The sequence below is a fragment of the Lissotriton helveticus genome, chromosome 2_1 (genome assembly GCF_964261635.1).
Source record: "Lissotriton helveticus chromosome 2_1, aLisHel1.1, whole genome shotgun sequence".
Classification (NCBI taxonomy): Eukaryota; Metazoa; Chordata; class Amphibia; order Caudata; family Salamandridae; genus Lissotriton; species Lissotriton helveticus.
The window spans coordinates 596,758,071-596,782,086 of NC_136059.1; the positions used below are offsets into that span (position 1 = coordinate 596,758,071).

General features: G+C 48.0%; 1 protein-coding gene across 2 annotated transcripts in view; it reads left to right on the top strand.

Annotated features, from left to right (window-relative positions):
- The window catches only part of LOC144818166 (survival motor neuron protein-like), a 399,426-nt gene extending 378,736 nt beyond the window's left edge, over positions 1-20,690 (top strand). For both annotated transcript variants that reach the window (XM_078675289.1, XM_078675290.1), the window contains one exon: positions 19,799-20,690. The gene's annotated coding sequence lies outside the window, so the exon portion shown is untranslated. The remainder of the gene's footprint in view (positions 1-19,798) is intronic.
- Positions 20,691-24,016: the final 3,326 nt, after the last annotated feature.

Sequence of the window (24,016 nt, forward strand, 5' to 3'; positions counted from 1 at the left end):
GAAGAAAAGTATAGATGGCCCGTATCGGGTACATGGGATGCCGAGTGCATCATGCGAGTAGAAGAGGCATTATGGAAAAAGAAAGCCAGACAGTCACAGAAAGATGCCATCGAGTTATGGCGCAAAGAAGCTCATAAAAGAACCGAAAAAGAAATCAGAAAGTCAGAATTAAGTAGAGAATCCTTAGAACGAGCACAAGAAAAAGAATTAATCGAGATAGGTGAACAAGTTAAAGCCGAACAGTCAGACAGACAGAGGCATGCTCTTATTAAGGGTATGTATCCTCTCCTTGCCGAGGGCTTGCCAAAAGCGACCCCGGAGGCATCCAGTAATTTTCCGGCACCACTAGTTCCGACCAAGCTACGTCACAAACAGACCGCAGCTGATATTTTTATTTCGTCCTATTTGGACGACACAGTCCCAGAATATGCAAATCCTGTCCCCGCTCCACCAGTCCCTGTAAATCAGGCACTTCCCGTTCCTCCAGACACCGGGGTACCCCTTGCAGTACCTGCTACGGTCCCCCAGGTCCAGCCCGCCATACCAGTTCAGCCCGCATTTCAATTTCCTGCCACACTAGTACGAAGAGGATCAGTCGACGACTCTAGTTTAGGGGCCGCAGGGGGAGGTACTCCTCAAACCCCGCCGCCACACAAGCGTTTAACGACAGCCGAATTACATATGCAAGCGTCACAGCGTACGCCCAGACATCAGTCTGTAGCAGAAATAAGAAAAGCCCTTAATGAATGTGGCTATGATCCAGTCCCAGGAGAGGATAATATGGTTTTATATTCATTACGTGTAAGAAGGGTGGCCGAGTATCTAGTCACCCTACCGAATATGAAAGAAGATCTAGACAGAATATATCGTTTCATCCGTACAGGGGATGATCCAGAAAGCATTGGCGAAGTCATGTCTCAAAGAAAAGCTGAAGTCCAGCTCATGCTATTAAAGTTTCTGATTAATTGTCTAATACGAGAACAAGATTATCCGACCAAAGATCAAGCCGAAATGAGAACCCTGACAAAGTGGAGTGATAATATAGCCGAGGGTAAGCACAGAACCATCAGTGCTATGGAAAGTATGTACAAGAAAATTCGTAAAGAAATAATAAGAATACACGAACAACGTAAAGCAGCACAAGTAAGCGAGAAAGAAAGTAACTCTGATCCTGAAGAGGTTGAGGACAAGAATCCCGACAGAATAGCGTATGTAGGAAAATCTAGATTTCCAGATCGCCATTTACGCCTAGAACACAAGTCTACTTTCCATCATCCAGCACCAGAACAAGGTTCTCTAGAACAAGTATTCCAAGCTACCGATCACATTCTGAAATCACGAATCGGTTACAGTGAGTTAAGTACCATGCATGAACAAGAACTAGTCCGATCAGCAGTCCGATGGACTACTGATTCTACCACTTTTCCAGATGAAATAGTGGCACAAATGTTTCTGAAAATGCCCCCAGCCGAGCAACGACTGGCGGGTATGTATATGATCCAGCACCTCATTACATTGTATGAGGGTCAGCACTCTGATCCAGGTCCGTTACACGATGTCCTGAACGAGTTACTCCAGTATAGATGGAAAGGTTTAGGTACCGATTTAATTAGTGTCATTCTAGAACAGCGTCACAAATATAGAACGTTTCTGAACCCGCATTTTGTTCATGTCTCACCCCCAGAAAGTAAACCATTTTACATGGAGAGACAGAATCCGTTACGAGAAGTCCACCCAGTTAGAGGAACGGGTGGCGAACTAGAACGAGTGTTTGTTTATACTCCGATTACAAAGATGGAACTCCTAGAGATGAAGAAATTAATTCCCTGTCATGATAAAGATCCAGCAGGGTTCCATAGAGAATTAAAAGACATGCTCCGTATGGGAGAATACACGTATCCAGATATAATTAAAATGTTAAAGGTTCTGTTGCCCGCAGGGGTGTATGAAAAGCTCAAGGAAAAAGAATGGGAGGTGGGAGAGAAAAAGATCGATTGGGCAGTTCTAGAAGCCGAAGACAAGGCACGAGTACCAGGTACCGGTCTTGGAGCGAAATGTAAAGAATTACCGGAATTATTAATACAAGTTTTGCCTAGGTTATTGACAACTAGAAAAGAAGACTGGGATGCAATCTCAGCCTGTAAACAGAAACAAGATGAAGACATTAGTGATTTTTATTCTAGATTTGAGAAATGTTTTAGCATCAACAGTGGCCTCAAGACAAGTAGTGAGTCATACCCTCACCTTTTTGTTACTAAAATAGTCGAGAATTCAAGTCCACAAATTAAGAATCGAGTTTTGAAAGTCGAAAGTACCTGGCAAGCTAATACCCCGTCCCAGATGTTGCAGATGCTCCAATACCACCAGAATAGGATCAGGGAAGAACAAGAACACGAGAGAAAACGTATGAAAGACACGAAAATGAAAGTACTAGTCGCACAATCTGTTCCTCAAGACAGTCAGAAGAGGGGTCCGAATCAAGCCAGTCATCCTGCAGCTCCCGTTAAAGGGAACTGCAATTATTGTAAACAGCCAGGTCATTTTATAAACGAGTGTGCAGTTCTGAAACACAACATAGCCACTGGTAAGACTAAAGAAAGACCACGTCCGCCTAGACACGAACAAGTTTCACAGACTCCTCAGCCACAGAATGCACAACAGACAGTTACTGTACCGCAGCCTATTGCTGCAACACAGCACGTTACACAGCAGATGTACCAGTATGCACAGTCTGAGTATCCAGAGTACCAGCCATATTCATGAAACAGCCTAGAGAGGGAGGTAGGCTTGCCTCTCATCGAGATACCTGTAGATCAAGAAGGTCCCTATGTTCACAGTCAAGTATTAGGGAAAGACAGAAAGTTTTTGATCGATACAGGGGCAAGTAGGACCACAATTAGCCACGCCGAAGTTCCAGGGGCTCTGCTCTCAGGCTCAAGAAATGTTTCCCTTGGATTTTCAGGAAAACCCATTGTAAATGAAATATCAAAGCCAGTTACTCTAGAAGTAGGTCCATTGTCCCGTACTACTGATTTGTTACTTACTAAGTCATGTCCAGAAAATCTGTTGGGCATTAAAACACTGAAAGAATTAGGTGCAGTTATATGCTGTTCCCCAGAGGGAATACGATTGTTCCTACGTGACTTTAAGGGTCACTATGTATTACGAGATTTTGATCCCAGATTGTCCAATGTTCCGCAGCATCTATGGGCGCAAGGTCCAACTGATGTTGGTTATATGCAAATCACACCCCATCGTGTGACTCTCAAGCCAGGTGTGGTGTTACCACGAATCAGACAGTACAGATTGCCACCTGAGGCTGTAGCAGCCTTATCCAAAATTATTGACGAGCTCATCGCTCAAGGAGTGGTTGTAGAACCTGACTCCAATGTATGCAATTCTCCGATCATTCCAGTCATGAAACGTACTGATCCAAATGCACCCCCAGTATATCGATTAGTGATTGACCTACGAGAACTTAATAAATGTATTATTCCTCAGTACCCAGTTGTCCCAGACATCTCTTCCCTATTGACAGCCATTGATTCCGAAGCCACGTTCTTTACTGTAATCGACCTCAAGAACGCGTTTTTCAGTGTCCCTATTCATCCAGACAGCCAGTTCCTTTTCGGATTCTGTTTAAATGGAAGGAGCTATATGTTCACACGAGCTCCTCAAGGTTTCACAGAAAGCCCTAGTATTTACAGTCAAGCACTTAAGAGACAACTAGTCAACATTCACATGCCAACTGACACTGCCCTGCTCCAGTATGTCGATGATCTACTGGTCACAGCCCGTTCTGAACGTGCTTGCGAGCGAGCATCCCTTACAGTCTTGTATTTCCTAGCCGAGATGGGGCACAAGGTGTCCCCTTCTAAGCTTCAATTCTGTGTCCAGCAAGTGGTCTACTTAGGACACTTACTGTCCAAGAGGGCTAGGCAGTTGACACCTGACCGTATCCAGTTAATAGCGAGTCTTCCTCAGCCCAAGACCCAGAAGGAGGTACGTGCCTTTATCGGCCTCACTTCTTACTGCCGACAATGGATTCCTCAGTATGCATTTCTAGCCAAGCCACTGATACAGTTAACGACACAGGAGGCAGCCGTACCGACTGTCCTCCCTTGGACATCTGAACATACACTCAGTTTCAATGAGTTAAAGAAAGCCCTATGTCAAGCTCCAGTTCTAGCGACACCGAACTACAGTAAGCCTTTTACACTTTTCGTCACTGAACGCAAAGGTACAGCATTATCTGTTCTCACACAAGATCAAGCAGGACAATACAAGCCATGTGCTTATTTTTCGAGCACATTAGATCCTGTAGCCCAGGCTCTGCCTGCGTGCCTCAAGTCAGTTGCAGCCACAGCCCTAGCTATCAGACAAAGTGATTCCATAGTCTTAGGACACTCCCTGACAGTACAAGTTCCACACTCCGTGGAAGTTCTTTTAAACCGAACACAGACTCAGCACTTGACAATTGCACGTTTAACAGGTTATGAATTGACACTGTTCCAGCCACACATAGAAATCAGACGCTGCAACGTTTTAAATCCTGCTACATTGTTACCATCAGTTACTTCGAATTCTGCCACACATGACTGCGTGGAAGTAGTTAACATTACGACAAAGCCAAGACAAGATCTGACAGATATTCCGTTACCAGACCCCGACCTGACACTTTATGTGGATGGTTCATGCATGAGAACAAGTACAGGAGAACTAGTCGCCGCGTATGCAGTGACTACCGACACCGAAGTTATTGAGACACACCGTATTGACACCCTGTCCGCTCAAGCAGCAGAGCTAGTTGCTCTGACACAAGCCTGCATACACGCCAAGAACTTGAAAGTTAACATTTACACAGATTCACGCTACGCACTTGGAGTTGTACACGACTTCGGAGTGCTCTGGCAAGAGAGAGGTTTCATGACTTCTCATGGAACCAAGATTCAGCATGGTCTCCTTATTCAAGCTCTGTTAGATGCAATACATTTACCGACATCCATTGCTATCATGAAATGCAAAGCACATACGAAAATTACTGACATTATTTCCCAGGGTAATGATCTAGCAGATCGCACAGCCAAGCTTACAGCTCAGACACCAGACATTCCAGTAAATAAGACACCGACACACACTCCAGATCCGGCTACATGCATGACAGTTAAGGACCCTACACAAGATGTCATAGACATACAGTTACATGCTACTCCCGAAGAAATCAAGAAATGGTCCGAACAAGGAGGGGTCCAGACAGATCAAGGATGGTTAACGAAGGGTAGAGCCACATGGTTACTCCCCGACTCTATGGTTCAAGTCATTATTAATACCGCACATAGTCCAGCACATTTAGGAGAAAAAGCTATGTTAGACAGTATCCAGAACATTTGGTTCAACAAGCATTTACGAGCTGCAGCCAAGCAGAAAGTCCGTACCTGTATGATATGTTGCCAGTTCAATCCAGGTAAAAGTGTCCCGGTGGAACAAGGTGGATTCCAGCCCCCTGACCACCCTTTTGAAGTCCTCCAGATGGATTATATTCAGATGGAGCGATGTCGAGGTTTCAAGTATGTCCTTGTAGTTGTATGCGCTTTGTCCAGGTGGACAGAAGCATATCCAGTCCCAGATTACACCGCCGCGACCACTGCCAAGCAGTTGGTTCGTGAGTTCTTCCCCCGTTATGGACTCCCTAGAGTCGTATATTCTGACAACGGCCAGCCATTCTCATCTGAGTTGATGAAGCACGTTTCCCTATTGTTAGGATACCAGTGGAAGTTCCATTGTGTACGCCATCCTGAAGCAGCCGGTCTCGTAGAGAGACATAACCAGACTCTGAAAATTCGCATCGCCAAAGTATGTAAAGAGAAAGGTGTGGACTGGCTAGTAGCTCTGCCAGTCGCTTTGTTCTATATGCGCATGGTCGCACATTCCAGATCAGGTCTATCCCCGTATGAGGTCGTATTCGGCCGCCCCCCTAACATGTGGGGTACTCCTAGACCCCGAAGTATTACCGATGTTTCAAGTAATATGCTGACAGATTACCTAGCTTCCTTGATGTCTGCCCTCAACTCTTGTCGTTCACAGGTTGCCGCCGCATTTCCAGACAATACCGAGGTGGCACCGCATGAAATCGTTCCAGGATCCATGGTTCTTGTCCGCAATTTTGACCGCTCAAGTCCGCTGGAGCCACGCTGGAAGGAGCCACGACAGGTCCTCCTCGCCACCCGTACAGCCGTGAAGTTGGAGGGTCGCAAAGGCTGGGTGCACCTTTCGCACGTAAAGAAGTTTTATGGACTGAAACCCGTCTCAAAGAACATTTCCCAGGATTTGAAGGATTGCCAAAATATTGTTCTCAAGGACTGTCCCGCAAAAGACATTGCTACAAACCCTCCCCTGTTAGAGAAAACTCCGCAACAGGAGTATAAGTTGAAACTCCGGTCTAGTAAAATAAGTCAGCCAGTTTGATTGTCTAAGTCCTCCCCTAGGTGAAACGGTTAGACTGTTTCTGACATGTATAAAATAGACCCCCACAGTGAGAGAGTTAGTCAAAACTCAATTCGATGTATTGTTTTTCTATGTTTCATATTATTTCTCAGCATTATGATTTCCTGCACCAGTTACGCATTTTACCTGTATTTCCCAGTTCTTCATGTAAATAAGTCTGCTAATGCTACAGTAGAGCATACGTTTAGTGATCTACCTCCTCATGAGCTCTCTTACCGCCTCGCTATGCGAAATAATTCTTTCATCCGCATGTTACATTATTCACACCAGACCAGCAATGCCACTAATTGTTGGGTATGTGGTCGACTCCCCCCTTTCCAGACACCGAAGGGAGTTCTGCCACTTTTTCCTTATCCTTTTTCACATAATGGTTCGTGTGGAGCATGGTCCACGTTAACGTCATCCTCAACAGATATGTCTTTTCTTAACAGTACATGTTTTCCAGACAAGCAAGGTCTCCCCCACAGAACCGGGTTAGATCTAGAAAATGAAGTGTATAATTTAGGTAACTATTCTTCGAATTTCATGGTCCTGAATGTTCAATCTGATACTACTCCAGACTTACCTGCTATTTCAGTACTACCAGTCAAAGGCGAATTATGTGTCCGAAATAATGGTTCCGTACACGTAGGACATAGCGATTGTACTACTATTGTCAAGTATAGTGACAGTGGGAAATCTATTTTCAAAGCTTCACGCCATTCTTATTTTATTTGTGGTCAAACTGCATATGTTCGTCTGCCCCTCGATTGGGAGGGAACCTGTTACATTGCCTTCCTACTGCCACCAGTTTTCCTAGCCCCACCCGACTACCATAGGAATTCCCACCTAGTACATACAAGACCCAAGAGAAACCTCCCGATTGTCGATTATACTGAAACTACTCTAGAACAATATATAGATATCAATAAAGGTGTCTTTCCTTATTTAGGTACAGTTGTGAATAGTAAACTGATACGTAGATTAACCAGAACACTCAAAGCAGTAGTAATTGAGACTACTTCTGCTCTAAGTAATTTAACCGAAGAACAATCCTTTATGAGAATTGTCGTGCTCCAGAATCGTCTCGTCCTTGACGTCATATTGGTCGATAGGGGCGGGGCCTGTAGAGTCATCGGATCTAGTTGCTGCATTTTCATTCCAAATAACGCGCCGTCTGTTTATTCAGCTATAACCAGACTCCATAAAATTGCCCATCTGTTACACCAAGATCCAGGCACCTGGACATGGTCCGGTTGGTTCTGGAATATAATTTCCGCCTGGGGATGGAAAGTCTTGTCCTTTCTAGGTATTGCAGTAGCGATCATATTCAGCTGCTGCCTCTGTATACAATGTGGCCCTGCGATTTGCGGCATTTGTGCTACATCATGTATTCCTAGTCCCAAGCCCCGTTCTAAATCCCGTTCCAGGATAATTCGAGACGAGCAAATGATACTGTATGAAATGATAGATGGTATCATGAATATTGATGTTTCCTGATGGAAACGTAGTGACAAGGAGGGAATGTGGAAAAGTAAATTTTGCCATGTTCTGTGTCCCTACGTGTCATCCATCATATGTTATGTGTGCATGATTAAATATGCATATGCATTCCCTATGTTTGTTTATAGACGCAATTACAGTTGTGTCCACTTCTAGTATGCCAGTTTCCAGTTCTCGTGAATACTACGAATATCAGGCCTATGTAAAGTTACGTTGCCACGTTTCTCAGTGTGCACGTTATTCCATTGTAAAGTCCCCGTTTCTAGGCCTCAAAAGGGCCCGGACACCAGATTCAGCTCTTGTCTCCTGTCTCCTGAAGCCTCGCTGAGGAGCGATACAGCCCCCACCTGTATCCTCGACCCTTCACTTACTTCCTGCCTCGCAGTGCCCGGCTCAGCCTGGCTCTGCCTCTGAGTCTGCCAAGAGTATGTTATGATTCCAGTTATCAGTTCAGTCCTCCTTCTCTGCATTCCTAAAGCTACTGAATCGCATCAATAGTTTCCGTCATTGTCTAGCCTTCACGTCCCCATGTAAGAGAAATACTGCATTTAATGGTCATTTAATATTCTTCATCACGCACTACATGTAGAATAATGCATGGTCCAGTCATAGTGTCTGTTAGCCTTTCCCCTCCTGACTTCTAGTTTATATCAACATGTTCTCTAAACATCAGATACTAGATACTGTTTAGGTACATGTCGCCCTGACTCTCCAGACTTCAGTCTCTGCTCCTAGCACAGAGTTCGAAGCCCCCAGCTTCTCCTAGTAACACGTCATTGCTAGTTTGCGCGCACCATCAGGTTAGAGGTCCCGGCTCCTCAGGTAGCCCCCTCCATGGTTTCCGCCCCATTCATGACATATTCTGTTACGTTTGCATCACATGTCTATGTATACGCCTCTGTTACACCTCTTTTCACCCTTATCTTTCGCGACTGCAACGCGTCACGCCTATTGCTCCACCCACTGCTACGCCTATTGCAATGTAATGCTATGTGCTTGCGCTATGTATATATGCTCATGTACTGTTATTAAAAAGTTATCCTTCCTAGCCTTTTTGTCCAGATCCTGGCAGCGCTGCCAGGGCTTGCCATCCTATTCCTGTGCAGGTCGTCCTGTTCCTGTCCTTATGCTGTATTAAACCTGCAAAACTCCTACTACCTCGAATCTTGACTCTTATTTATTGAGCTATCTGTTATTCATTTATGCATTCAAAAATAGGGTATTATTTATTTATTTACCACATGAGGGTGAGAAAAATAAAATCCCAAGATACTGAAATCCTTCTATAGCTATGCATAAGTCCACAGGAATCGGGGGGGGGAGCGGGGGGGGGGGATTGTGGCTTGAGGCGTCAAGATGGGGGTCGCACTCTGAGTGCTCTGGACCCCCTCCGTCATCAGCCTTACATCCGCCCGCTTACAGCCGACATCGACTCCTACCTTGCACCTGTTCTGGCTCCCCTCACTGCTGTCTCGGTCCCGGTTCTATCTGGGGGCGAAATGACGCTTCGTTCGGCTCGGTGAGCCTCCTTCACCCCGAGGCCTTCCTGATTCCAAATGGCGGCCTCCCCGTGGTGGCCGCCTCCAGATGCGACGCTCCTGGTCCTGAGGGTCGGAGCGCGGCTGCCACCTGCTGGAGATTCCCTCTGAGCCCTGCCCTGCTGGACGGTGTTTGGCTGCCTGCGATCTTCTCCATGGCGGCGACCTCTGAGGCTGGCTGGTGGAGGCGTCTGGTGGCTGCTCCTGGGAGACGGAGCTCCTTCCCCGCGTGTGCGCACTGCGCCGCGGGAGGTGGGACGCTGCTTGGAGGCCCGGGTAGGGAGAGGGAAGCGACCCGAAGCGGCGATAGGCGGAGACCCGGTGAGTGCAGGCGCCAGTCTGGGATGCTGTGATGGCGGCGGGACGGGGGCGGGTGCGATTGAGCCCCCCCCCCCGCGGTCCTGTGCGCGCGGGGCTCTCCGGACCCCAGGTGCTGTGGGGGAGATTGCCTGGAGCTGGATTTAGCCCCCGAAGCGCTGTGGAAGCGGCTCGTGGGAGATTGAAGTCTCTCACACCCCCGGACTGCTGAAGAGCCTTGCGAGGTGGGATTACCGGCGGGGGCCTGCTCCGGTCCTTTGGCCCCCCTTTTCCTCTGTGGCTAAGGCTCGTTCCCTGCGCCCCCCTCCTGAGGACTCTGACTCCTAGGGGCGCAGTGTGCTTGTTAAGCTGCCCCTGACCCCTGTGCCTGGAGGGGGGGGGGTGACTGTCATCACTGCGACCCGCCTTGTCGCTGGGGTGCCAGCTTGATCCTCTGGGCTGGTTCGTTGGAGGGGGGACGGCGGCCAGAGGGGGAGTGCATCGGCCGCCATATCGGGTGGCGCACGCACACTCGCACTCACAGGTGTCCTACCCCCCTCTCCCGGGTACTGTGGACCTTGCTGCTGGGGGCTCCTGGCCTGGAAGACGTCTTGGACGCTGGTGCCTGCACGAGTCCCTTCGTTTTGCCTCCTAGGGCGGGTCTGCTCCTGTCATACTCCTGTCCGGTGGACCCTGGGGAGGGCTCGCACTCTCCTGGGTGCCGACCTGAACGTCTCTTGAGAGGTGGCCCCCCCCTTGCTGCTCTCCCTGCCTCGGAGGCCTCATGGGCCGGCGGTACTGCGACTGATGCGGCGCTCCCTGTTGAGGCTGGCCCGTATGGTCTGAGGCTGCCCGTGGCCCTCCCGGGTGGGTCTGTCGGCGTGCCTTGGAGGTGGGTGTGTGGAGGAGTGCGGAGGAGACTCGGCCTTCGGTGGATTGGGCCCCCGTGGAGAGCGGCCCCTGTCCTTCGGAGTCAGTGCCGGGGTTTGAGGGTCGGCCACTTAATCGGGTGGCGGAGGTCTTCGCGGCGGACCTGGCTCGCCTTCTGGCCCCCCTCTAGGCGTCTGAGGTCGCCCTCTCCAGGAGCATGGGCAAACCCCTCACTACCGAGACCCCCGTTCCTCCTATTCAGACAAAGATGAACCAATTTACTACATCGGACCGAGGCCCGGGCGGAGGGGACGCGGCTGCTTCTGGGTTCACCGGAGGGGACCTCTCTACCATCCTGCAGGCGATCAGTGCGTCGCAGGCCTCTGTGGAGAGCAGGATAGGAGAGGTGCGAGTGGATGTGGCCCTCATTCGTCAGGACCTGCGGAACGCCACGGCCCGCATTGGGGAAGCGGAATCCCGGATCTGCACTGTGGAAGACGATGTGAATACCCTCAAGTCCCAACTGGCCCGTCTCCAGACGCAGACGGCCGAGCTGCATCGTAGGGCTGAAGACGTCGAAAACTAGGCGCGAAAAAACAATCTGCGCCCCCTGGGATTTCCGGCGGGAGTGGAGGAGGGCCGCGCCAACACTTTTATAGAGACCTGGGTTCGCTCCTGGATGCCCAAGGAGAGGCTTTTCCCTTGGTTCGCGGTGGAGCGAGCCCACCGCTCCCTCGCCGCCGCCTGGCGCCCCCGCTCGGCCCATTATTCTCCGGATCTTCAATTTTCGAGACAGAGACGCGATTCTGGGGGAGGCTAGGGAAGTGGTCTTCTCCGGATCCGGAGAACTATTGGAGGCCCAGGACTAAGCCCTTTCCCAGGTGGGGACTGAATCAACGGCGCGCCCTGTCAGACTAAGACCTGTCTGAGAGCCCCGCGATCCGTGGCTCTGGTGGTGGGGAAGGGGCGTCACCGGGGCAACAAACTGTGTCTCCTGCATTTTACTTGTCAGGACATTCTGCAGAGGGTTGCTCCAGCTCTACGAGTGAGGTCCTACTCGGCTCCACTGGGTGGCCTGTTCGAGGGTTCACCTTCTCACTGTAGTGTCGGAACTGATTGATCCTAATGAACTTATGCCTATCACATCTTTCCTTTTTCAGCTGTTGGTTCTTATCCGTTTACATGGAGGGGGGTCCTCCTTAGCCATGCTCCTGGCGGTTGTTGTAAGTTTTGCTAAGCGTTTTAGATTAGCGACTCCCTCTTAGAGAGATAGTTGGAGGTTGGGGCCTTTGGGGCGACAGATGCTTCCACTTCAGAAGTGTAGGGTGGGGGGAGTTGGGGGGCGAGGGTGGGGGGGATCGTTGTCTCCCGGTAGTTTGTTGTTTTCACTGGCAGCTGGCACTCTATAGTTGTTATCGCAGTTGCCAAACAGATCACCACTTAGTATGGTCATTTCCCCGGGTTCTGTGCCCGAGTAGGTACCCCTAAGGGCTGTCACGGTCCCACGCTTGCATCCCATGCAGTATTCCCTCGAATGGCACACACTGTCAATAGACCTATTCATGTTCTCTCCTGGAACGTCAATGGCCTCCTCAATCGAATTAAGCATACAGCAGTCCTTCGTGCAGCCCACCGCCACGCGCCTGACATCCTGTTTCTCCAAGAAACCCATCTCCTGGGCACACAGTGCACTTTCTTAGCCCGATACGGATTTGATAGTCTGGCACTCGGGTTTTACGCGAGGCTCCCGAGGGGCGGCTATCCTACTTAGGAAAGGGTTTCCCTTTACCCTGGTGAAAGCCGAGACTGATGCACAGGGCCGTTATGTGGCTGTCTCTGGAACGATTGAGGGGCGTCCTACGAATCTCCTCTGCACTCATATCCCGCCTGCGCTATTGACCTCCACCCTTCGGCACCTTACGCATGTCTTCTCCTCCTTTCCGCAGGGTCTCACGGTGGTTGGAGGGATTTTAATGCCGTCTTGAAGCCCCTGCGCGACACGACGGGGAACCCATCGGAGGGTCGGCTCGCCTCTGCGAAAACCCTCTCGAGTTGGTCATCGGCCCTGGGACTCTGATATATGGAGGATCTGGAACCATTGTAGGGAACAGTACACTCATACTTCGGCGGCTCACCACGCCCACTCCCGCATAGATCTCCTCCTGCTGCCAGCCACGGACTGCCAGCTGGTCTCCGGGGCTGCAATCCTGCCTAGGGGGATCTCGGATCACTCGCCCATATCCCTCCGTCTCGGGTCCTCTTCTGCAGGTCCGCGAGCGACCTGGCAACTGAACGCCTGGTTTCTGCTGGACTCCAAGTTCGTTGACTCAATTGAGCAGGAACTCCGTCACTATTACTCCACTAATACAGGCTCGGTTCCCTCGCCGGGGACGCTGTGGGAGGCCGGCAAGGCAGTGGTCCGGGGGTGGCTACGGGTCTGGTCCACGCGAAACGGGTGGAACAGATAGCCCACTTGGTGCGGCTGGAGGCACAGGCGGAACAGCTGGAAAGACTCCAACTGGAGGATGGTCGTGGGGACTCCTCTCGGCAGTTGGCAGTGGTCCGTGAGGAGATTCGCCGAATCTCATTAGAATCCGCGAAAATGCTTTGGCGTTCATCGGCACGGATCTACAGGTGAGGCAACAAAAATGGGAAGCTCCTACACAATCTAGTGTCTTACCGTAAGATCAACCGCGTAATCCCTGAGATCCGATCGGCTACCGGGGCCCACCAAGTGACATCCTCCGCCATAGCACAAACGTTTGCTGACTATTATGCGAACTTTTATGCTGCCCCCGCCTCCCTGGCGTTCCTCTGGCAGAATGGCTGGAGGCGACCATGGTCCGGCTGCCGTGTCTTCCCCGGGAGACTGCGGAGGCATTGGATCACCCCTTCACTCCAGAGCATATTCACGAGGCGATATCATTTCTGCACCCCGGCAAGACACCTGGTCCGGACGGTTATCCCCAGGAGTACTACGCGACCTTTTGCGAGATCCTTGCCCCCATTTAGTGGATTTATTCAACCACGTGACTGAGACGGGTTCCTTCCCACCAGAATCCGACATAGCCACCATAGTGGTCATTCCGAAAACTCAGCCACTTTCCCTGGACTGTGCGGACTATTGTCTGATCTCGCTGCTTAACACGGAGCTCAAGATCTTCGCTACCGTGATAGCCCAGAGACTCAGAACCCTCCTACAGGAGTTGGTCCATCCCGACCAGTGCGGGTTCATGCCTGCCAGGGGCACTCGTCACTGCATCCGCCGCCTCCACTTGGCTTTGGCCCACCGCGATAGTCTAACCCCGTATCTGGCATTGCTTTTCATTGACTATGAGAAGGGCTTCGATACGGTGGATTGGACGTACCTTGAGGATGTGCTGGAGAGGATGGGCTTCGGCCTTCCCTTCCACCACCTGGTCAGGGTCCTCTACACTAACCCCAGGGACCTTGTTCTCATCAACGGTGACCTTTCCAGGACCTTCCCAATTTGGTGGGGAACGCGACAAGGGTGCCCGCTCTCACCCTTGTTGTTCGTGCTGGTAATGGAACCCCTGGCGGCGCTCGTCCGGCACGACCCACTCATCAGAGGCTGGGCCTGGGACTCGAGTCAGGTTGACAAGATAGCCCTTTATACGGACGATGTCCTGCTTTATTTGGCAGATCCAGACATTTCCGGGCCCCGATGTCTGGAGGTCCTTTTCGCTTTCGAGCGGGTCTCTGGGCTCCGGTTAAACCCGGCGAAATCAACTCTGGTTCCTCTACATCCCTCCCGGGCCTGCTTTGACTGGCAGGCGGATATTCCCTTACGGAGGCAATCGTTCAAATATTTGGGCGTCTGGATCACCCTTCTGCCAGAGCTTGAGTGGGCCTTAAATGTTGCGCCTTTGGTCACCCGGATGAAGTCCGACCTCAAGAGGTGGCAGGTCCTCCCCCTTAACCCCCTGGGCAGAAGTGCGCTCTTCAAAATGATGATTCTCCCCCGCTTCCTCTATATCTTGCAGAACCTCACCGCCCACCTCCTGGGAAGTTGGTTCTGGGAATTAGACGGCGTCCTAACCCGCTTTCTCTGGGGAGGAGGGAGGCCGCGCCTATCCCTGGCGCACTGTCGTATCCCCCCCTTCGATGGAGGTATGAGAGTGACTACTCTCCACCTCTGCTACCACGCCTCAAGACTTATCGTGATCCACGATTGGTTTGCGGGCGGCTGGTCCGACCCAGCATACCGCGTTGAGCTTGCCATGGTAGATTTTGCACAGATTCAGTCCTTCTTATACGGTAGCCCAGTGCCGCAGGCCCTACCCCCGGTCACGAGAGCAGTGCTCATGGCCTGGCTCACAGCTTTGTGCCATATGCAATGGAACCGCATGTACACTCGACAGACACCGCTCTGGTGCGGAACCTGGCTGGGCGAGGTCTCGTCCCTGCAGGGGTTTCGCCGTTGGGATCTCGTGGGAATCTCGTTGCATGGAGACGTATGGGTGGGGGATCACATTCGTTCCTTCGCCGAACTGCAGCAACGACATGCACTCCATCGTTCCCAATTCTATAAATATTTGCAACTCAGACACGCCCTTCAGGCACACATCCCTTCCCCTGCCACTCTTCCAGAGTTCAACCCGCTTGAGGCCCAGGTGATGATGGGGAGTCTGGGGGTGGAGGGGTGTCCTGCATATATATCGGTCACTAGTTAATAATAGCCCGCATCTCTGGACCGGCTCAGAGCACGATGGGAGGGATGGATGGGCCCCCTAGAAGAAGCGTATTGGTGCGATGCTCTTATGGCGCCCAAAACCCTGACCACGTCCTCCAAGCTGCGTCTGGTACAACTATATTATTTGCATGCAGCCTACCTCACTCCACTGCGCCTCTTTCGGACCCGCATGAGGCCATCCCGAGCATGCACGCGCTGCGACACCGCGCCAGCCGATTTCTACCACATGGTACGGCGCTGTTCTGGAGGGGGATTGAACGCGAACTTACTCAGGCCCTGGGATGGGAGGTTCCCCACGACCCAAGACGTATGCTCCTGGGGGTGTTCGACGGCCTAGACGGCTCCAGGGCAGATAAGCGCTTTCTGGGGACGGCCGTGGCAGTGGCGAAAAGAGACATTGCAGCACTCTGGTCTCATTCTAGGGCACCAACGGTGCAAAAGTGGCGGAAGGGAGTGGACTGGTGTGGGCTGCAGGAAGAATCTCTCCTTGAGGCCAGGGGCTGTCGGGAGTTAGTCCGGAAAGTGTGGGGTAAATGGTTCAACTTGTTGCCACCGTGATGATCTGTTTATTTTTGTCTCCCTGTATTGCACTCTCAACCTGCAGTACCCGATTTGACCAGGCACAGCAAGCACCAACAGTGACCATCACGACAGACGCTTCCCAACTGGGGTGGGGCGCACACATGAACAGGCTCAAGGTGAGGGGGTTATGGTCGCAGCAAGATGTTGTCTCACACATCAACTAACTAGAACTAAAAACAGTGTTCCTAGCCTTAAAAGCCTTTCAGAAGGAGCTGTATGGAAACAGGGTGTTGATCCAAACAGACAACACAACCACCATGTTCTGCATCTACAAACCAGGAGGATCACAATCATTGACACTATCAGGGCCAGCACAGGAAATGTGGAGATGGGCCATTCCACTAAGAATGGACCTGCTTGCAATACATCTTCCAGTGAAGGACAATGTGGAAGCAGACAGACTTAGCAGGCAGATATCAGCATCCCACGAATGGGAGCTCAACCAACACGAAATAGAGAAGCTATTCCGGAAATGGGGTACACCGCATATAGACCTATTTGCAATACACCTAAATGCAAAATGGCAACACTTCGCATCCAGACAACCAGGCCATCAGTCCCAAGGGAAAGCGCTATGGATAAGTTGGGCAAAGAAATTTGCCTACGCTTTTCCACTGATGCCACTGATACACAGGGTACTCAACAAATGCAGGATCAGCAACATGACACTAATACTAATAGCACCTCAGTGTGCCAGACAGTCTTGGTTCTCACAAATAGTAGAAATGGCACAAGCACCAGCACACAGATTCCCAAAGAGAAGGGACCTGTTAACAATGCAGAATGGAAGGGTGCTGCCGCCAGAGAGCCTCAGCCTAGCGGCCTGGCTCCTGAAGACTTAGAATTTGCACACCTCAAACTATCACCAAGCACAATGGCGGTGCTCAGTGAGGCAAGGAGACCTACCACAAGAAAGTGCTATGTAGCAAAGTGGAAAAGATTCTCCGAATGGTGCATTAGGGAGAAACTACAGAGGAAAATTATAAAGAAATCAACAATATTAAAATACTTAACGCATCTACTACAAAATAATCTAAGCTACACATACCTAAGGGTGCACTTAGCAGCGATAGTGGCTTACTCAAGAGGAGAAACAGTAAAGAGTTTTTTCACCCCCCAAGTAGTTAAAAGATTTCTGGAAGGGGCAAAGAGAATCGCACCTCTGAACAGAATGCCAGAACCAGCATGGAAATTCAACGTAGTGCTAACTGAATTGATGAAGGCACCATTTGAGCCTATTCACAAAGCTACACTGCACATTTTCACGCTAAAAACAGTCTTCTTAGGAGCTATCACATCGCTACGAAGAGTGAGTGAATTGCAAGCTCTAACACTTCAAGAGCCCTACCTACAAATACACAATGATGGGATTGTAATGAGAACAGACCCACATTTCATGCCAAAGGTGGTGTCAAGGTTCCACATCAATCAGGCAATTCAAATACCAAGTTTTTTCCAAAAACCAACCACAAGTACCAAAAGGGCGCTACACACACTGGATGCCAGAAGGGCGGTAAAACACTATGTAGAGAGGACAGAGGAGTGCAGAAAGACAAAGCAGTTCTTTGTATCCTTTGCCAGCAATTTTTTGGGGACAACCAGTTACCAAAAATACCATTGCACAGTGGATTGCACAAACCATACAACTCTGCCACAAGCAAGCAGGCCAACAGTTACAAGGAACAGCTCATGCTCACCCAACAAGGAAGAAAGGAGCAACAATTGCGTTCCTAGCAAACACACCTATCCAAGACAACTGCCAAGCCGCAACATGGTCTTCAGTGCACACGTTCACTAAGCACTACTGCCTAGATAACCAGATGAACAAGGAAGCGCAAGTGGGACAGAAAGTCTTACAACACATATTCAGTAACCAGAGCTCATCTTCCACCCTGCCACCACAATAACGACAAACCGCTATAAAGTCTATGCACAGCATAGTGAATCTAGAAAGATTCACGCTGCAAAACGTATAGTTTCTTACCTGTCGGTGTAGTTTTGCAGGTTGAAGACTTGTTGGATTCACTAGCGATCCCACCATCCTCTGCCAGAAGAATGAGACCGGAGCAAGAGGATTAAAACCCGGAATAAGACTTTAAGAGTTAAAAGAAGAAAAGGAGTAATGCAAGACAAGAAAAAAGAAACTGAATATTGCGACCAATGGTGGGAGCTTCCGGAGGAAGCGAGTCAACGTCACGAAGGACACCAAATGGTGGTATGTCGACGCCCACCTGGGCCACGAAAAAAAAGAAAGAAAAGAAATACAATAATTCCGGACCCAACCCCTAGATGGCGGAATAATGCACAGCAAAGTGAATCCAGAAAGTCTTCAAGCTCCAAAACTACACCGACAGGTAAGAAACTATACGTTGTCTTTCCTTTAGGATTTTTTGTGGTTGTCCGATCAACCTTCTTTATTTAAAACATCTGTGATGCAATCTTTGAAATGGTTGCTGCATTTATTTTCCACTGAAACCTTTTTTGAGATGCCTCAGTGGGACATGAAACTTGATCTAGTTTTTTTGATGTGCACTCCTTTTGAACTGTTGCACAATATTCCAGTAAAAACGTCTGCGGCTGAAGACTTTCTTTCTTATCTCTGTAACATCGGCTAAACTTGTGAGCGAACTGCATGCGCTTTCTGTCAACCCACCTTATACAGCATTCTTCCCAGATAAATTGGTGTTGAGAAGCCAAGCTTAATTTCTGTAGATTAGAAGTCACTCCATTTTATGTAGGGCAGGCTGTCACCCATCTGGCATTCTTTGCTCCACCCACTAACGAGGAATTATTGCTTCGATCCTAAACTGGTGCTAAGGTATTATATGGATCGCAACATAGATCCTCAGGTGGATGATCAGCTCTTTGGGGAGTGCTCTGGAGGGAGAGGAAAATGGTGCAAAAATGGATTACCCATCTCATTAAGATCTGCTACGCCTTAGCGAAGAAGCAAGCTGCAGAAAGTTTCCACGCTCATTCTACCAGAGCTGAGGCTGGTACCACTGCACTAGCTCACAGAGTACCTGTTCGGATAATTTGTCTGGCAGCTAAATGGGTATTGGTACATACGTTCACCAAGAACTACTGCCTTGACAGTCAATTCCGTTGAGAGGGCCATGTTGCCTCCTCGAACAAGCAGGACTTGATCTTAGCCAATTCAGGCTCACCACCTGGTACTGTAATGGTATCGATACACAAGGTGAGGATTTTTGGGTTGAAGTATCCGTGTGAATTAGTTTTGTACAAATGTTTTTATAAAGACATAGGACCTGGATCCGGCTTTTGCGGATGGGATACTCCTTCACAATTGTGACTGATTTCCCGTTCGCTATATTACAAGTTCCATAGGATAAAATGGAATTGAAATATGGCGCATGGGATACCAATCACATTTGTGACGGAGTAACCCTGTCTACCAAACTAGTAATCCGGCCCAGAGTAACAATACTAGAAAGGATAAAGTTGTTCGCATTGAAGATCTTCAGATTTTGGTCAGTCGATTTAGCCCTTCAGAATTCTGAGAACGTAAAATATCATCATGGTAAACTGATTTATCTGAATGAGGAATTTTAAAATCAGATAATTAATGTAATGGTCAATGTCCTGCCTTTTTCTGCAGAAAGTTTGTATTTTGTTTTGCAGCATCAACAATTGTTGGCAAGAGAACCAAATTAAATGAAAAATTACCATTGTTATGGGTTTTAGAAGTAACCTTTTTTGCTTGGAAAGTTTGAGATAAAATGTTAAGAGGTTAAATAAAAAAATTCTAATTCTCTAACTGTATGTTGATTATTTTTCTTTACCAATGCAGGTACGTGTCTCTCCCAAGGAGAGGGTATATATTTTGTGCTGTGACTGATGTGACCGAAGACTTCATTTTGTAAAGAAGGCAGACTGATGACAGCACAACCAATGAACAGATGCATTAGTTTATTAGTTGTACCATACTGGTCCTCGATGACACCTTCTTTAGAGTATCGTAAAATGTCAACCTCCAGTAACCTGGATAAAGTAAAGAATTACATTATGCAGCCTTCTTTTCAATATCTTCGGATATTGGGGTTTACTTAAAACCTTCTATAGAGTTAATAAGAAGGTCCACAAAGATAATTCAAAGGATGTTATGTAGAGGCTCACTTTTGCCGTGTCTTGTAGCTGTGTTTTGTAATGCGAGAATTCAGACCTAATGTTTCAAACGATAAGAGCTTCAACTGTTTTTGTACAGGATACTGTGTATTGCCATACTGTTCCTCAATGTGTGGGCTTGGGTGAATAAAAGGTGGTTTACTTAGCGACTACAATGTATGTGGTATGTTGGTTGTAAGGCCGAAATCAGGTGTAAGCTTTGGGGCTTACAGAAAGTAAAGAACGTTCTGTACAAGGAATCCAACTTGGAGGAGGCTCTCTGGAGATTTAGCCTATCAATTCAGTAATATTTCCAATTGCATTGATTAAAACATGTTAATTTTATTTACTTTTTAAATTTTAGATTAACATTAAATGAAAATATACCTCTTTATAAGAAAGATTTGATTACAGATTAAATAATTCTTTCAGTATTTTGAATGCCATTGTCTGTCTTAAATATGCAAGGGGTCACTGGAAAAAAGAGCAGGTATGTAGACGGTATGCAGGTTCGGTGCAGAAAACGTCAAGTTCTTTTTAAAGCCTGAAGACAATATTAAAAGTGCTATCATTTCATAGTATCTTCGCTTCATTTCCTTCGAAAGATGGGTGGTTGGAACTACCCTGCTACTAGAATGCACCAGTTAAGTCTCCATTGAAACGTTATTCCCATTCCATGTGCAACACAGATGCTAATGTTAAGATAATGTTTTGCTTTGGATTATAAAGTTCAAAATCTTGAAAGAGCAACCATCCTTTCCCAGCAGTAGTTGGCAATCGCTGTGTGAAGTACTTTATGTAAAAAAAATTCTCCCAGAGGCTTACATTTGACAAACTTGACAGGAACTTGTATTTCAACTTGTAATTGTTGTAATCTAAAGATGTGATTATGAAGTATTGGATTATGGTGCCACGATTTTATGGTGTTTTGAAGGGCAATTGGTGATTTATTTTAGATCAACAATATGTATGTTCACAGCTAACAATATTGTATGAACAAACATTGGCAATGCCAATAGGTCTGGCTTACGAATGAATGTGCCTCGTGTGTCACTAATGGATTTAGGCACTCAGTAGGTCATCGCACATGTGAATAAATGAAATAGATTTTCTAAAGCGCAACAATTACGCTGAGGTATGTAGGTGCTGAGCGGAACGGACAGCATGAGGATTCTGGAGAAGGTCAAGTTGTTTTATCGAAGAGCCAATTCTTCAGGCTCGTCCTGAATTCCAATAAATTTGTCTTGGATTTTAGTTCTATTGGAAATGAGTTCCACAACCTCTAAGTGCTTAGAATGAATACTTTCCGTCCCCAGTTGGTTTTCTTAAATCTAGGGATTGTGAGATTTCCGCTGATGAATGAACGCAGGGAGGGTGCCCGGAATATAGTGCTGAAAGCGCTGCTTCAGATACTCCAGGCCAGTGCCTTGAAGTGCTCTGAAGGCAATTCAGAGTGCCTTAAACTTAATCAGTTTGTGTATAGGAAGCCAGTGTAGCTGGACCAGTGCCTGAGCTATGTTTTGTAATGCCTAACAGTAGCCAGGCTGCGGCATTCTGCAGAGTTTGTAGCTTATGTAAAAATTGTTTCCGAATATCAATGAAAACTATTTTAGATGATTAGTGACTACCATTTTCTGCAGACTGGACGGAATAAAAGGCAACACTTTCCTTAAGATAAAGAAACAGGCAGAGGTGACCTTATTTATTTGACCTTCAAAGGAAAGTTTGGTGTCAGTGGTTACTCCTAAGATTTTTTGCTCTGTCACTGGGGATAGGTAAGCCCCCAGTTCCTGGGGCCACCAGTTGATCCATCAGAAAGAGGGATTATTGCCGAACAGCAGGACCTCTGTCTTCGAGGAATTAAGTTTTAGACAGTTACTACTCATCCATTTCCCAATATGAGCCATACAGATATTAAACTGGGCAGCTATAGCTTCAGGATTGTTGGTGACAGACACAGCAATTTGTGTGTTGTCCGTGTACAAGACCATGGACAAACCGAATGATCTTATCAGAGCTGCAAGAGGGGTAACATAGAGATCAAAGAGAGAGGGTCTCAGTGAAGAGCCCTGAGGGACTCCACAAGGCAGAGAGAAGGCTGGTGAGGTAAATTCATTGAGAGACCATCTGGATGTGGTCACCTAAAAAAGCTCATAAACTGAAGTGCACTGTCCTTGATCCAAATTGATTCGAGGCAGTCGACCAGAACAGCATGGTTAACTGTCTCAAATGTGGCGACAGATACAAAAGGATCAGAGCCGCATTTCCGCCGCCATCTACCGTCTGCCTAATTTCTTCTGTGGGTGTGACCAATGCCAGTTCGGTACTATGATGACTACGAAATCCAAATTGAGTAGGATCAAGACTCTTTGTATTGCCTAAAAAAGTAGTCAATTCCTGATTGTTTTTTTCGACCAATTTGGCTGGAAACAGTAGTCGTGTTTTTGGGCAATATTTACTGGGGTTAGCGGCATCCATGTTGTTTTTTTCATTAGTGGGAGAATGGACCATTTCATCCTGTCTATGGGAAAATATCTGGCAGTGAATACATTGTTAAACAGGGCTGTGAAATGTGTGGCAATCACTTCTGGGGCTAGGTGAAATATTCTGGCTGGGCATGGGTCTCCTGAGGAACCTGACTTAATCTGCATCCATATCCTTTGTGTCTGATCAACCGCCAGAGGCCCAGAGTGGGATAAAACAGCTGACGTTGTGGGTGCTCTTCAGTAATCTAGAGCTTAGATCAGTATTTGGATTGGTGTCTTAGGAGTCATAGACCAGTTGGACTTTGTCTTGGAAATGCTATGCTATTTTATTGCAGAATTTGTGATTAATATTGGGGTTTTTGGGGTCTGGTAGTTTTGATAATTTCTTAACTGTAGCAAATAGTTCCTTGAGAAGTTTATGGCGCCTTCTATTTTTGTCACAAAATACTTTTTCCCCCGTTAAAATCATTCTAATATAGGTCTTTAGATTGGCTTTGTATTCCTCTTTGTCTTCTGGTTTATGGTCTCCATTTACACTCTGACCTCTTACATTTCTGCTTTTTCCGCCTAAGATACCTGCTGAACCAAGGTTCAGAGGGGTAGGTCTCAAGTCTGGGGGAGCTTTTTACTGGAGCTAGCTGGGTTAGTGTTTCATCTAGCGATTGATGGTAGTTACAAGCAGCAATGTCTAAGTCCGGGCCGACAATAGGGGTTGATTCCATAAGAGATGCATTGAACTGACTAGCATCTATGCTGTTCCATAGGCTGTGCATTGTATTACTAGTATGTGGTTCGAGAGTTTCTGCTTTTAAGTGGGCCATTTATCTCAAACATAATTGCCTTATGCTCAGACCATGCCAATGGGAGGGAGGATACCCAGAGCAGCTGTATATTATTATAAAGATGCCATCAAGCAAGTGGCTGGATGTGTGTGAGGGGCCCTGGACAATTGGTGTAAGGCCAGCACTAGCCATTTGATCCAGTAGATTCATGGAACCTGGATCTAGCAGGTTGTCCATATGATAGTTGAAGTCGCCAAGGATAGTAAAGTCAGTTGCGTCGATTTCAAGTACAATCGGACTGCCAACGGATTGGGAAAAGGCGGTTCTAGAGCCTGGTGGTCGATGAATAGAACTCCATTAAAGGAATAGTGGCTGGTGAGTTATATTTTAAAAAGTAAGGCTTCAAAGTGAGACTCGTTAGGAAGAACATTGAAAATTGTTTTAAAATGATCTCTGAATATAATTGCAAGGCCTCCACCTTTTTAGGTAGAGCCTAGTGCAGCGCGCATGTGCTGCCCTAGGAGAGGGCCTCTTGGAATCACTCCAGACTTTCAGAAAACTCGTGCGTGTGGCTTTAGATTTTCCACACATTGTATTGGCCTTTGCGTATGGCTTTCAAAAATGAAAGCACGCAGT